Here is a 15,326-nt window from a genome sequence, read left to right as displayed (position 1 = left end):
CAATGATTTGTTGGTTGAACAACTTACCATTGGCTGGGTTCATGCACATGTTAAAACTGAACTATGATTTACAACCACAAAGTCTAGGTTGGTACAACATTAGGCCAGAAAGAAGCAAAAGACATTTTAATTTAACATGTCTTGTAAATCCAGCTACAGATTCGGTTTTTCCCTGTGCCTGGTGACCTTGATCAGTGTGTACTGATGCCCACCTCACAAAAGATGAGCTAGTGATTGGGTTCATCCAACAGTCTAGCTTGGGCTAAAATTGGGTTGGATAGTTGTGGTCTAGAGGATTGTGGGAAATGTAGCCATTGTTCTAGCAGGTAGTGTGAACCAAGCTATCATGTTATACCATGGTTTAGTTGTTTGTGCATAACATGCTTCATCAGCCTGCATTGTGTGAAACCAGCCATTGGGGGAAAAAATGGCCTTGAACATCACCAGCAGCTTCAGAAACATCTGAGTAAGAAGTGTAGTAAATAATGAGTATCTACCTGAGACATTTGTCTTTAAAGATCCCCTTCTTTTGATGAGGCACTCTTATGCATAGTAGTAGTAGTAGTAGTAGTAATAATAATAATAACAACAATAATAATAATAATAGCAGCTTAGAACAGCTTACGTCCTGCAGAAGATTAATCTTATTAAAGAACAACACCTGCCAGTCCCAGGCCCTTGGGAAGAACTTGCTAGGTGGAGAGAAATGCTAAATCCAGTCTAAACATCTGGCTGACTGTGTGACCAACCGTAATAGCAATAACTTATTTTACTAGTGGAAATGTAAAACAAAGAGAGACAAAGCAGAGATGTGATGCCTGGGTCTCTTAGCGACTGTTTCCTTAAATGTACTGTATGTCTTTAACCTTCTGGATTCAGCAGTCCTGAAAATTAGGACAGCAAACTTTAGTAGGAGACTAAACTTCATGGCTCACCCAGTTTGGAGGTTGTGACTTAAGCCACAGAGTGAATGAATGGTCAGCCTGACATGAATCTCGGACATACATCTGGATTTTTTGCTTTCAGATCACAGGGCCTGAACTGGTGCGACTTCTGTGGTTTCCCTTTTGCGGGCAAAACCTGGAAGTCCTGCTAATTTATTTGTGTTAATTGCCAAGCGTTCTCAGTAGCAGGCTGGCCATTAGGACTTAGTAATTACCATTCAGTGGGCAAGGAGAAGTAACTCTTTGATAAGCTGAATAACTTCTGTGTCCCTTCTTCACAGCAGGGGTTTGGACCCCAGAGAAGGTCGGTGCACACAGGGCTGTCAGGGAATGATGTCATGTTATCATAGTAAAGGTAAAGGTTTCCCTTGACATTAAGTCCAGTCGTGTCTGGCTCTAGGGGGCGGTGCTCAACTCCGTTTCAAAGCCGAAGAGCCGGCGTTTGTCCGAAGACACTTCCATGGTCATGTGGCCGGCATGACTAAATGGAACACCATTACCTGCCCGCCAAAGCTGTACCTATTAATCTACTCACATTGGCATGTTTTCGAACTGCTAGGTGGGCAGGAGCTGGGACTAGCAATGGGAGCTCACCCCGTCACGTGGATTTGAACTGCCAACCTTTTGATCAGCAAGCTCAGCAGCTCAGCGGTGTAACCCGCAGCGCCACCGCGTCCCTTTCATGTTATCATATAAATTATGAAATTTGCATCATTGGTGGAATGATCTTATGACATGTATGATGTCATCATGGCTAATGATATACAGTCTTTTCTTTTGTATGTGTGTAAACTGCCCAGTAACTGTCATTCTCTTAGTGAGATAGATTAAAAGCATAAGCTACAAGTAAAAATGAATTTGATTGATTGATTGATTGATATAGCTGCCCATCCCACATATGTGATTTGTAGCAAACACCAGAAAACAGTACAGGAAAAAATCTGAATGGTTAATCAAGCTCAGGGTTCTAAAAGTCCTTGAACACTTTGCTAAAAGGTAAAGGAGGATGAATCACCAAGCTGCTTTTCATAACTCACTTTTCCTCCATGGTTCTCTCCCACATTTATTATCCACACAACAATCCTGAGATTTGGCAGTGGGGCAAGTCAGCGGGAAGAAAGTGACTAGCTAAAGTCAACCAGTGATTATCATGGTTGGGATGTGTGTGTGGAAGATAGCTCTTTCCAGTCTGTGGCCAGTGGTAATAGAAAATCTTGCCGGCTAGGGACTTCTGGGAGTTGAAGTCCACCCATCATAAAGGGGCCAAGGGTGAGACACATTGACCTAGACTGAGAAGTCAGAAGAAAATCTGGAAAAAGGCAGAGGCAAATCCAAGGGGGGTCTGCAGGATATGGTCAAGAAGGTGGTGGTGTGGTTGAAACAGCTGTTTTTCTTGACTTTTTGACCATACCCTACAGACACCCCTGGGTTTACCTCGGCCTCTTTCCAGATTTTCTTTCATCGAAAGAATGTTTTTCACCCCCAAAATTCATACAGTATCCAGGACGTTACCAGGAGCTGAGCATGAGACAATCTTTATTAATTCATTACATCTAGAAAGTGCCAAGTTGGGAAACATGATTAAAACAAGAGCCAGATGAAACTCTGCTTCTGATTCATGGGAAATTCAGGCTGTTAATTATCTTCTTGACTGCATAGTAATTAATAGTTAATTGTCATTGGTGCATCTCAGCACCTGCTTTGGGCCTGTCTTGGGCAGATTTCAAACGAGGACATGACCAAGGAAAATAACACCCATTCACTCAGCAATACAGTCCTTTCCAGTACAGATTGTAGGTTTACTGGGGCTTTCTCTGCACCGGCTTTCAGTTTTAACAGTCTCCAAAGAACCATCGTGGTTCCTTTGAGCCATATTAACTCTGGTGGATGCTGGACAGCTCCAAAGTCTCAAAGAAGTTGTTAACAATCTATTGAATTTGGCTGAAATTTTAAAAGAGGGCAGACAACCATTTTTAGCTGGTGGACACATTTGGAGTTTTAAGGAGATATTGTGGACACTCTCATAAAATAAGTACTGCAGCTGAACACTGCAGAAACTGGCTACAGTGGTGAACATGACCAGCTGCAAAAATCAATTGACCAAATTTTTCTTCAGCCCAAGGGCTAATTTCCTTCCTCCTTCCCCCTTCCCACCCTCCCCTTTCCTTCCTTTCCTCCCTCCCTCCCTCCCTCCCTCCTTTCCCCTTTGCATTTTCTTTTTCTGGGCAGATGGACATATTTCTGCACAAAGCACTGTGTTTTAACCATCCACCCTTTCTATTTTCTAAAATACTAGTGAGATGTCTTTGGAAATTTGATGGTAGAGCTAAAGCCTTGTTTTTTTTACTTTACTTTACTTTTTATTTTTATTTTTATAAATAATTCAAGGCAAGGTGGGGAACATACCTAATACTCCTTCCTTCTCCTATTTTCTCCACAACAACAACCCTGTGAGGTGAGTTGGGCTGAGAGAAAGTGACTGGCCCAGGATCACCCAGCCTGTTTTCATGCCTCAGGCGGGACTAGAACTCACAGACTCCTAGTTTCTAGCCCATTGCCTTAACCACTAGGCCAAACTGGCTCTTTTATTATCTGATATTTTTTATTATCTGATATTTTTTATTATCTGATATTCTGGTTTTGCAGAATATCAGCCTTTCATTCATTTTTTTTTTGACATTAATAAAAAAAAAGTCCTGTAGGATTTCAAGGAGGAACATCCCGACCTACAATTTATGGCATTTTGTAGCTTCCTGGTGGAGATCCAGCCTTCCCCACCAGATACATTGGAATTATAAATTCTAATAAATTTATTAAATAAATTTAATAAAGTTATTTATTAGAATAAATAACTAAATAAATTACCATTGAGAATGGTGACAAGGAATTCTGGGAATTAAAATTTAGCACATCCAGGCAGGATCAGGCTGGGAAAAGCTGCAGAAGGGTGAAAGTAACTGGGAAAGTTTTTCTCAAATTAAGAGAAAATTAATTTCTTGCTTGTTCACTTTGCCAGTGAAATTAATTAAGCAATCATGCCTCATTGGCAAATCTTCATACCAAAAACCTATTTTCCCACTGAAGTTTAGATTATGTAAACAGAGCCAATGGATGACTCACTAATTTGGGGCATGAAAACAATACTCCCTATATTTGGATCCCATTCTGTTCTAGAGGGCATGGGCTCCAGAAGAAAAATCAGGAGTATATTTATTCTCAGCTGTAGCATGGCCGCCTTACCCCATTTTGAAGGGGTACCAACCAAATACCCTAAGGTAAGGGTTAACCTTGATCACTGGGTGGAGTAGAAGCAACATAAATCTATACCTAAATCATTTCCGGAGTCTGCAGTTACCTAACCACATTAATGTGTCTTCCTTCTGCTGTTTGTTGTAATCTACTGGAGAGTTTCAGGCCATTTTTTTACTTGGGTTACCCCTTCAAAATTGTTCTTGGATGATTTTCCTTGGTTTAGGCTCTTCTCATTTTGAACTGCTGATTTAGGAACATAACTTCCTGTGTACCTGGATATTGTTCCCACCTCCAGTGGCTATAGCAGTGTTTCTCAACCTTGGCTACTTTCAGATATGTGGACTTCAGCTCCCAGAATTCCCCAGCCAGCCATGCTGGCTGGGGAATTCTGGGAGCTGAAGTCCACATATCTGAAAGTTGCCAAGGTTGAGAAACACTGGGCTCTAGGGACTGTGCTGTGGATCCTTGATTCGAATCTTGCCCCACTATGAACTCATTAACAGGCTTCAAGGAATAGGCCAATATGAGTTGGGTTGCAAATCCCAGATGGCCCCCCGATGGCCCCAAAGAGGTCCTGTTTCTCTCTGCTGCCATCTAACAGTCATCCTGCTTCCTTGCCAAGCAAGCCATTTTCTTTCAGCCTCAACCTGCCCATCTCCAAAGAGAACAATAATTACTTCCTTTCTTTGTGTATTTATATGTGCGAGATGTCCGTAAAACACCTTTTCTAGTGGTTGTGCGATTCCTCAAAGGCGATACAATCAAAATACAGAGATCTAAAAACCTGATAGTTCAAAAGATACTGTAGAACCAGAAATGCAAATACTTTGCATTAAAGACACAGCTTTATTTTAAAGGCTGTGTTAACCTCGAGAAGCATGCCAGGAGCCAGCCGTGCTGCAAAGAGGAACAAGGTTTAAGGCAAAAACTTGACTGGATTGAAACATAAAGTTAGGTAAACTGAAACAAAATATAGTTCATGTGCAGACAACCTTTCTCAAACTTGTGCCTTCCAGAGGTGCTGGATTTCAGTTCCCAGAACTAGCTATGGCAGGGCCATAGATTGGGGAAGATTGATCTGGAGTGTGACACACCTAATAAGCACGTGGTCTCAAGACCCTGGTTCAAACAATGGCAAGAGTGTTACTTTTGGCTTTCTACACCAATCTTTGCCAAGGCCCTGAGCAAGAGAGGGAAACCTGTGAATTCTCCGACATTGCTGAAGCAGCCTTCTCCAGAGGCGCCAGCATTAACCATGCTGGTTGGGATTGCTGGGAGCTATTGGACAGGAACATCTGAAAGTTGAGATGTTGGGAGTTATTGGACAGGAACATCTGAAAGTTGGAGGCTTCCACCCCTGAACAGGTGGCTGCAACATTTTGGAGGTGGCTTTCTTCAGGGCAGTGAGAGGAGATAACTGGAGCACCTCCGGCCCTTGGAAGTAGTCATTGTCAAGATCTCTGAAGCTGTGCCCTTGATGCTACAGTCAGGGAGTTTCATTTGAGAAAGTTGTTCTGCCCCAAGTCATACCTTGGAGGTATCTGTAGGTTTCCAGTCTCCTCACCAAGGCCATCAATGTGGGTAATTTCTCCGTTCATGATACACATGCTCAAGACAGTAGAGGAATGTTTGGCTGGGCCCTCCAGTAACGATCCCAACTGTAATTAGCAAGTCTGTGTTTGGGCCTGTCTGAAAGATGAAAGGGGTTTGCTTCCCTTTGATGTCAGTGGTAACTCTTCTAAATGTGAATATAAAGTACATCAATGGGATAAGACATGGGAAGGGATGTGGGGAGTCCAACTGTTGCCTCCCTTCCTCCCCTCCCATTGATTATAGAAGGAATGCCAACACTGAAAACAGGGCCGGATCCAGGCCAAGTGATGCCCTAAGTACAACCCAACAATGGTGCCCCTTGACAGAAGCGAAATTCTCATGCCATGAGATGGAAACAAAGGTGATACCTGAAGACACCTCCAGGCCAAACTTTTATACCTTAGTCACCCAGTTATGCCAAAGAAAATGTTTTTTTTAACAATGCAGATTAAAATTGAACAGGGCAGAGCAGGACAATTACAAAAAAATTGACTAAAGCCAAGTGTGGCAATGGAAGAGTTAAGGGCATGATAGTTAGGGAGAAGAAACTCCGTGGTGCCCCCCTTCCCTTGGTGCTCTAGTCACGGGCTTATTTTGCTTAATGTTTAATCCAGGGCTGACTGAAAAGTCCTCAAGTTGACAAAAGGAACCCAGATTTAATCAAAAGTTCCATCTTGGGGCCACTGTGTTCTTAACTCTGAAGGCAGCTGGCAGAATGTGTCAAGGAAACCATCTTAAGAATATCAGATGTTAAATAAGTTGGCATTTGGAAGGCATTGTTGAACGATATAACGATTCAGGAGTGGGGCAGGTTGAAGTATGTCACCGAATGATTTTTGGGTCAAGAACACAGAGCAGCTGTGACTAATCCATTTAGTAATAACCATTCCAAAGTGATTCCCAGTTGGACTGGTAACTGGATCAAATGGACATTGTTGTATAGCTGGGCAGATTTCAGGCCACTGACCTACTTTGTTCTTTTGAGAATCCCAGGATCGGATCCAGCACCTGGATATAAAAATTAGGCTGCGTTCATGCAATAAGTTAAGTCTGGGTTTACTGAATTTCTTGTGTTTGTGCAACACAATGAATTATAAATTCACCATTCTGGTGGGGTTCATGCAACAGAGAAGACTAGTCAATCACTTCTGAGTCTAATATGTTAAAACAGTTCCCTTTTTCCTCCGTCGGCTTGGAGCCCCCAGATAGGTTGAATTTCACATAAATTCCAGTGTGTGTTGACAACACTTCAGGGGGAGAAGGGGAACCCCAACTGTTCTCCCTGAAGTGTGGCTTTCTGCTGTCAGGGTCAGTCTTGCTTCGCAATAAGACACAGACTCACTTAATGGGTATGAAGGATTTCTGGTTTATTGGAATGATGGCTGACAGAACGAAAAACAGGAACGGGGTGTGTGGTGTGGAGGTGCCCATTTTATACCCTCTTGTATGACCCCGGGCTCCTCCACCCTTCATTGTCCCAATCCCTCTTGATGGGACCCTTGATTGCTGCCTGGGCGTTTTCCCGGTGTCTTCTCTTGTCTTCTCGATTCTGGTGTGTCCTCCAGGGCACCAGGTGCGGCTTATCTCTGTTCATCCGATGTCCTTCTTTTCAGCTGCATATGGGTCCATGGGTGTGGGTGCTTTGGGTGCTTGTTTTAATCCCTGTTTTGATTATCTTCTTCCTCTATTCCTTGATGATCATGATCTACGTTGTGAGGCTCTTTGTGCCTTGCAACGAGGTCATGACATGCTGCCCCCCAAAGATGTCTTTATGGTGCTGGTTTCTCTGGGTATGCCTCGTGGAATTGTCTAGTTAGTTGTCTCGCCATGACATGTTGTGCCTGGACCCACTCTGGGTGTGAGAAATGTTTCCATTTAACGAGGTATTGCAGCTTACCTCTTTGTTTTCTTGAGTCCAGTATCTCTTGTACTTCAAAATGTTGTTGGTTGTCTATCATTACGGGTGGAGGCGGAGGTTCTTCCGTATGCCATTTGGATGTGCTTGTTGGTTTCAGTAGTGCACAGTGGAATACTGGGTGGACCCGTCTCAAGTTGTGGGGCAGTTCCAGTTTGAAAGTAACTGGGTTGATTACCTGTGTGATTTTGAAGGGTCCAATGAATTTCGGTGCCAGTTTCTTCGAGGGTTGTGAGGTTTTTATGAACTTAGTGGAGAGGTAGACCCTATCTCCCACTTTGTAGTTCGGTGCCTCTGCCCTGTGGTTGTCCGCATATTTTTTGTACGTGGTTTGTGCGTCTGCTAGGGCCGTTTGGATGATTGGCCAGGTTGTTGCCAGCTGTGCCGCCCAGTCATCTGGTGAGCAGGGCGGGGTCTCTGGTTGCGGCAGTTCTGGTATCGGTACAAAGTCCCTTCTGTAGACCACCTTAAATGGGGTGTGGCCAGTGCTCTGATGTACCGCATTATTATAGGCCACCTCTGCAAAAGGTAGTAGGTCTACCCAGTTGTCCTGTTGATAATTTATGAATGCCCTCAGGAACTGTTCAAGTGTTGAGTTTAGGATCTCTGTAGATCCATCCGTGTGTGGATGCCACGCAGTGGACAGTGCTTGCTTAGTCCCGATTAGGTTTAAAAATTCCCGCCAAAACTTTGACGTGAATTGTGTGCCTCTGTTGGTCACCAACCTGCAGGGGCCGCCGTGGATCCTGTATATATGTGTTAGGAACAAGCGTGCCAGTTGTTGTGCGGAGGGGATTGTTGCACACGGGATGAAGTGTGCCTGCTTTGAGAAATAGTCTTTTACCACCCATATCACTGTTTTCCTTTGGCTGGGTGGGAGGTCCACAATAAAATCCATGGAAATTTCCTCCCATGGGCGGGAGGGGCTGGCTACTGGCTGTAACAGCCCTTGGGGTTTCCCCCCTTTCCGTTTGGTGGTGGCACATGTAGGGCAGTTGGCCACGTAGTCTTTCATGTCTTTTCTCAGGTTTGGCCACCAAAATTGCCTCCTCGTTAGGTGAAGGGTTTTTACGAACCCAAAATGTCCCGCAGTCTTGTCATCGTGCGATCTGTGTAAGATTTCCCCCCGCAGTGATTCTGGCACGTACAAGGCTTTCTCTTTCCAGGTGATGCTGTCCTTGACAGATACATGGTGTTGGTTGTTTTGCAACCATGTATCTGTTTGTAGTGCTTGTGTGAGTCTTTGTTGCCAGTTCAGTGAAATTGAACGCCGGCTCCGATCGTTCCCTGTCGTTCGTGCTGCCGTGCGCTGGTTCCTTGTCTGGCTGCGCGTGACCGCTGGGCAGCCCAGCTGTTTCTCGGTTCATACTGTCCCCACGATGTCGGAGGCTTGCGTGTCGTCCTGTGGCCGTCGGGAGAGGGCATCCGCCAGGAAGTTCTTCTTGCCCGGTATGAATTTCAGGATGAAATTGAACCGGCTGAAGAACTGAGCCCAACGCACCTGCTTCGGGCTGAGCCGTTTTGGCGTGCTGAGTGCCTCCAGGTTCTTGTGGTCCGTCCAGACCTCGAAGGGGCAGGTGGCCCCTTCCAGCAGGTGCCTCCACATTTCCAGAGCTGTCTTTACTGCGAACGCCTCCTTTTCTCATATGTGCCATCTCTGCTCTGTTTCGGAGAATTTGCGGGAAAGGTAGGCGCAGGGTTTTAGGTGGTTGTCTGAGTCCTTTTGAAGCAGGATGGCTCCGATGGAAAAGTCGGAGGCATCTGCCTGCACCACAAAAGGCTTGGTGGGGTCGGGGTGTTGTAGCACTGGCTCAGCTGTAAAGAGGTTTTTTAGTCTCTTGAATGCCGTTTGACAATCAGCTGTCCAGTTTAGCAGCGCCCCGGGTTTCTTGATTTGCGCGTGTCCCCCAAGCCCTTAGTCTTAAGTAGGTTAGTTAGGGGTAAAATAGTCTCTGCCAGCCTTGGCGTGAACCCCCTGTAGAAGTTAGTGAATCCGAGGAGGCTTTGAAGTTGTCCCCTCGTGCGTGGGCACTCCCACGCCAGTATGGCTTGGACCTTGCTTGGGTCCATTTCTATTCCTTTAGCTGAAATCCTATACCCTAGATAGTCAATTTGTTTCTTGTGAAACTCGCACTTGGAGAGCTTGGCAAACAGCTCTGCCTTGCGGAGTTTCCTGAGCACTTCTTTTACCAAGCGTTCGTGCTCACGTTCCGTTTCCATGTAGATTAATACATCGTCGAGGTAAACCAAAACCCCCTTAAAAAGGTGGTCACGCAGGACCTCATTAATTAACTACATAAATACCCCCGGTGCTCCTGCCAGTCCAAATGGGAGCACCTTATATTGAAACGCCCCCAATGGGCAGTTGAAAGCAGTTTTCCACTCATCCCCCTCCCGTATCCGAATGCGGTAATAGGCTTCCCTTATGTCCAGTTTAGAGAATACCTTACCCTTTGCCAGGTGGGACAAGATGTCCTTTATTAAGGGTAGGGGGTATTTATTTGAAATGCTTGCTGCGTTTAATCCGCGGTAGTCTGTACAGAGCCGCAGTGACCCATCCTTTTTCTCACGAAAGAGGACTGGCGCTCCCACTGGAGAGTTTGCAGGCTCGATAAAACCCCTTGCCAAGTTTTTGTCCACAAAGTCCCTTAATGCTGCCAGCTCCCGCTGGGTCATGGCATATATTTTGGGTTTGGGTAGGGGTACCCCCGGGACCAGTTCAATGGTACAGTCCGTTTTCCTGTGGGGGGGGAGTTTGTCCGCCTCTTTCTCGCCGAAGACGTCGGCGAAGTCCGCGTATTTGGTTGGCAGTCCCTCTGGCAGTGCCGTCTCTCTGTGCTCTGCAGTCGTCGTTGCCCCCCCCATGGCGGCTCGGGGGACCCGGTTCCCTGAAGGTGCTTGATAACGCCCGTCAGCAAACTTAATCTCTCTGGTTTTCCAGTTGATGACTGGGTTTTGCTGCACGAGCCATGGGATCCCTAGTATGAGTAGGGGTTGCCCCACCGGTGCCACGATGAAAGCCAATTTTTCCTCATGGCTGCCGAGCCTTAGCGCGGTTTCTCCGGTGTATTGGGTGACCGGGCCCCCTCCCGCTGCCGATCCGTCGAGCTGCGTGAACACCAAATGGTGCTGAAGTGGATAGCAGCGGAGGTTAAGTGCGGCTGCCAGGTCTGGGTGCATTAGGCTTTTGGAGCAGCCAGAGTCAATTAGTGCCCAGATCTTTTCAGTCTTATCCCCATGGGTGAGGGTGGCATGGACATAGAGGGTGGGGCATTCCTCACTCACCCCTTTGTCGTTGCGCCTGTCACTGTTCTCCACCTGTCCTTCGTCGCCCCTTAGGCCAGGTGGTTGTCGTTTCCCGTCGGCTTGTCGGGGTTGCTTCCCTCCTCCTCTGAGCTGTAGGGGAAGTGTCTGGCTCAGTACTCCCCCTTCGCTGCTGGTCGCTTTCTGGGTGCTGGGGTTGGTGCGGTTGGTGCCCTCCTCGTGCTCTCTCTGGGTGTCGCTTTGGGGCATGCTGCTGCCTTATGGTCTTCCTCGCCGCACATGAAGCACTGCCCTTTGGCGAAGCGCCGGTCCTGTTCCTCCTTCCATGGTTGGGGTCTCGGCTTCCCCTGCCTTGCAGCTGTGCGTGGGGGTCTTGCTGCCTCCATCTGCTGCGCTTCCTTCTTGGCATGGAGGAATGTGTCGTGGGTGTCCTCCGCTTCCCCCGCCAGCCAGATCCATTCGGTCAGGGAGTTGGGATTGTTGCGGCAGAGTGCCCACCGGAGAACGTTTAAGTTAAGTCCTTGTTTAAATTTCTCAATCAGAGTTGATTGAGACCAGGTGTCCACTTTTCCGGCTAGGGCTTGGAACTCCATGGCATACTCTGCCACGGAGCGCTGGCTTTGTCTGAGTGTTTTCAGCACCCTTTTAGCTCTTTCTTGCTCCAGGGGGTCCCTGAAGTGCAGCTCCAGCGCCTGCAGGAATTCTGTGCTGTCCTGCAGCGCCCGGGCGCCTGATTGGCACAGCTGGACATACCAATCGGCAGCCCGACCTTTTAACTTTATGGCCAAGGCATTCACTTTGCCCCTTTCAGTTCTGAAGCAGGGACCCCATTCTTCGAGGTAATACGTCGTGTTCGTCAGGAAAAATGAGAGTTTGGAGGGGTCCCCGTCAAACTTTATGCCAAGGTCCTTGGCAGCTGTTCTGGTTTGGTTCCCGGCCCCCTCTGAGCCGTGCAGCGTGCTCCCCGGGGGCTGATGCGGGTCGGATTGTCTCCAGTCCTCTTGCGGTATCCGTGTCTCTCTCTGGGTCTCCTCGCAAGTTAGTTGACCCGTCGCCCGGGGGGGGGGGTGGGACATTCTCGATCGGGTGGGCTCCTGGAGCCGGGCTCCGCTGTCGCCGCCGCCGAGGTCGTCCCGCCGTCTCTCGTCCGGATGTGCCTCCGACTGGCGGGTGAGCTCCTGGGGTCGGGCTCCGCCGTAGTCACCGCCGTCCGCTGGGTATCCGCTCCGTCTCTCGTCCAGGTGCGCCTCCGGTCGTCGGGTGGGCTCCTTGGGCCGGGCTCCCCCGTCGCCGCCGCCGCGCTCGCCCCGCCGTCTCTCATTCGGGTGTGCCTCCGCGCTGCTGCCGCCGCGGGGTCCCTGCGCTGCCGTCAGCTGTTGTAGCATCAGCCGTATCGCCTGCACCCCCTCCTCCAGCGCGTTGAGCCTCGCCGCTGTCTGCGGACCGCCGCTGGTGCGCTCGCCATTCTGCTTGCCCTCGCTGTTGGCCATCGTGGAGGACGGACCTTCCCTTGGTCCCTCCGGGGTGCCAGGCGCTTCCTCGGCTTCGTGCGCCCTGGTTGGCGGTTCGTCTCGCGCTTCCTCCGGGGTCGCCTGCGAGCCTGGAGAGGGTCCCCTCATCTCGCCCCTGGTGGCCCGCGGGCTCCGGGGTGGTTCCCTCCCCCTCCGCTTCCCCCGAGCTGGATCCCATACTTACTGGGGCGTTACACCGCCCTGACCTCAGCCACATCCCGCCCAAGGGGAGCGGGGCTTCGTCGCCAGGTGCCGAGGGGTTGTGCTGCCTCACTCCGTGAGTTTCCATACCTAGCTGGGTCCCTCACATGCTTGGTGGATAGGTGTTAGGTAAAAAAATTTTTGGGGGGTTCCCGTTTTTATGTCAGGGTCAGTCTCGCTTCACAATAAGACACAGACTCACTTAATGGGTATTAAGGATTTCTGGTTTATTGGAATGATGGCTGACAGAACGAAAAACGGGAACGGGGTGTGTGGTGTGGAGGTGCCCATTTTATACCCTCTTGTATGACCCCGGGCTCCTCCACCCTTCATTGTCCCAATCCCTCTTGATGGGACCCTTGATTGCTGCCTGGGCGTTTTCCCGGTGTCTTCTCTTGTCTTCTCGATTCTGGTGTGTCCTCCAGGGCACCAGGTGCGGCTTATCTCTGTTCATCCGATGTCCTTCTTTTCAGCTGCATATGGGTCCATGGGTGTGGGTGCTTTGGGTGCTTGTTTTAATCCCTGTTTTGATTATCTTCTTCCTCTATTCCTTGATGATCATGATCTACGTTGTGAGGCTCTTTGTGCCTTGCAATGAGGTCATGACATCTGCTCAGACTGAAAACCTTGCAGTAAAAAGATTAAATTGGTGCTACATGTTTTTTTTTTTACATTGCATGATATTTAATGTGTGACGGTCTTTGGAAGCTGTTGCCACATAAAAAATAAGGAACGCCAAATGAATTGGGACTCATTCAGGTAGGGCACGAATTGGCAACATGGGCTCTTGGGCACCAATGAACCAGTGGACATCTCCTTTGGTGCCTCCTAGGCTCCATGTTCCACCTTGTTATTGTTTGATTCTTATAATTAAACTTATAATTAAAACAAGAGCAGAGTACTAGCCTCCAATTGTCATCTCTTTTCAGGAAGATCTCTAGCCCTACAGAGTCCCATAGTTAGATCATAGAACTGGCAAATTGCTCCAAAACGCAGAGCGTTGTTTGGGAGTGTGCCCAGAAGAAAGACCAAGGTAGAGTCGCTCCTAAGGCGTAGCCTCACCATTTGGCCTCTAGGAAGTGGGTGCCTGTTGGCATGAAGAAGGTGAGCCTTCTTCCCAGAACAGCCATTTTGACAGAGTGCCCCTAACATGTTCCAAAAATTCCAGATGTGTCCACTGGGCCCAAAAGTTGGAGGGTCCCTAAGTAGAGTTTCATCAAGTTTAGCAGTCGTTTTCTTTTGGGAAGAGAGATTGGACCACAGCTGAGTACTGTCATGACTTTCCATCTTGATATTAAGGTTCTTGTGGTTTTAAGAGCCATTTCTTTGAGATCATGCTCTCTGTCAGGTGAGAAGAACCGAAACCCACAAAACCTCCTTTCTTCTGACTAATATCTGCCCTGAGGTTGCCAAGCCTTGCAGAACAGGAGATTGGTATTACATTTTTTGCTGCTTGGTAATTTTCTGAATTAGAGTCAAGCCTTTGACAGAGCCAACAAAATAAAAGTTCGTAGTGCTAAGCAGATGCTTGTCTGTGCTTGTAAGAGCCAGACACTTTTGTATCAAGAAGAAAAAACTCAAGACAGAGCGTGGAATAAACGATGTCTTAATAAGGGACACAGGTTGGGCTTTCACAACACACCACACTTGGTTACTAAATTGATTGACCTATTTTCTACGTTCAGACAAGCCACTGAAACATAAACTAGCCAGACAAGTGGGGATCGCCTCCATGCTATAAAACAGTAACCTTAACTGAGATTAAAAACGATCAGGTTCAGCTTGTTGTGTGCAAATGCAGCCCAGTAGATCTTTAACTAACCTGGTTAAACATGTTGGGCCACTGTATGAATAATACATACAAGCTGAAGGTTTTGACACAGAATAACCTTTTCACAAAATACCAACTGAAGCACAGTTCGTTCGTTCTCTTCATAATTGCGCTCCATCTTTCTTTGAAAGAGCTTGGAAAGAGGAACGATCGTTTTAAGCCAGTGTTTCTCAACCTAGGCAACTTCCAGGGGTGTGGACTTCAACTCCCAACTTTTTCAGCAGTGACCTTCTGGCTGGGGAATTCTGGGAAGTGAAGTCTGCATACCTGGAGGTTGCTCTGCTTGGGATAACACCACTTTAATCCATGTGCACTGATGCCGAGACTAAATCCAGTGTGTGTCCACCATTCTGTATTCTTATGTCTCCATTTTGCATCATTAGGTCCAACCAGGGAATGAGTTAGAGAAGATGGCTGTTCTGGTCCAAAAGTCTTTGGAAGTGATTCAGTTTTCTGGGTTTGTATAAGACATAGAGGCATACATTAACTAAATGTGTGTGTGTGTGAGAGAGAGAGAGAGAGAGATTAAAGCACTTAAGAAAATAATTAAGCTTAGTTTGTAATATGAATGCAACCACAAGGTTTGTAACTTATCTGGCTGAGCGTGGTGTGTGATCATGCAGCCAATAATCACTCCCTATTTGCAATTTTGGCACTGTCTGCTGTATAAGAATTAAGCCTATCACTTGTTGCTGGTACAGCAGAAGAAGGTTGGCAGGATACCAGCTTCTCATGTCAGTTATGTCAAACCTGCCCTGTCTGCTGCCCCCCTGCCCATCTCTGAGGAGAGATATCTGATGAGTGAAAGTTGATTG

This window comes from Candoia aspera, chromosome 11 (assembly GCF_035149785.1).
Source record: "Candoia aspera isolate rCanAsp1 chromosome 11, rCanAsp1.hap2, whole genome shotgun sequence".
NCBI classification, from domain to species: domain Eukaryota; kingdom Metazoa; phylum Chordata; class Lepidosauria; order Squamata; family Boidae; genus Candoia; species Candoia aspera.
Note: the sequence above shows the minus strand (reverse complement) of the source record.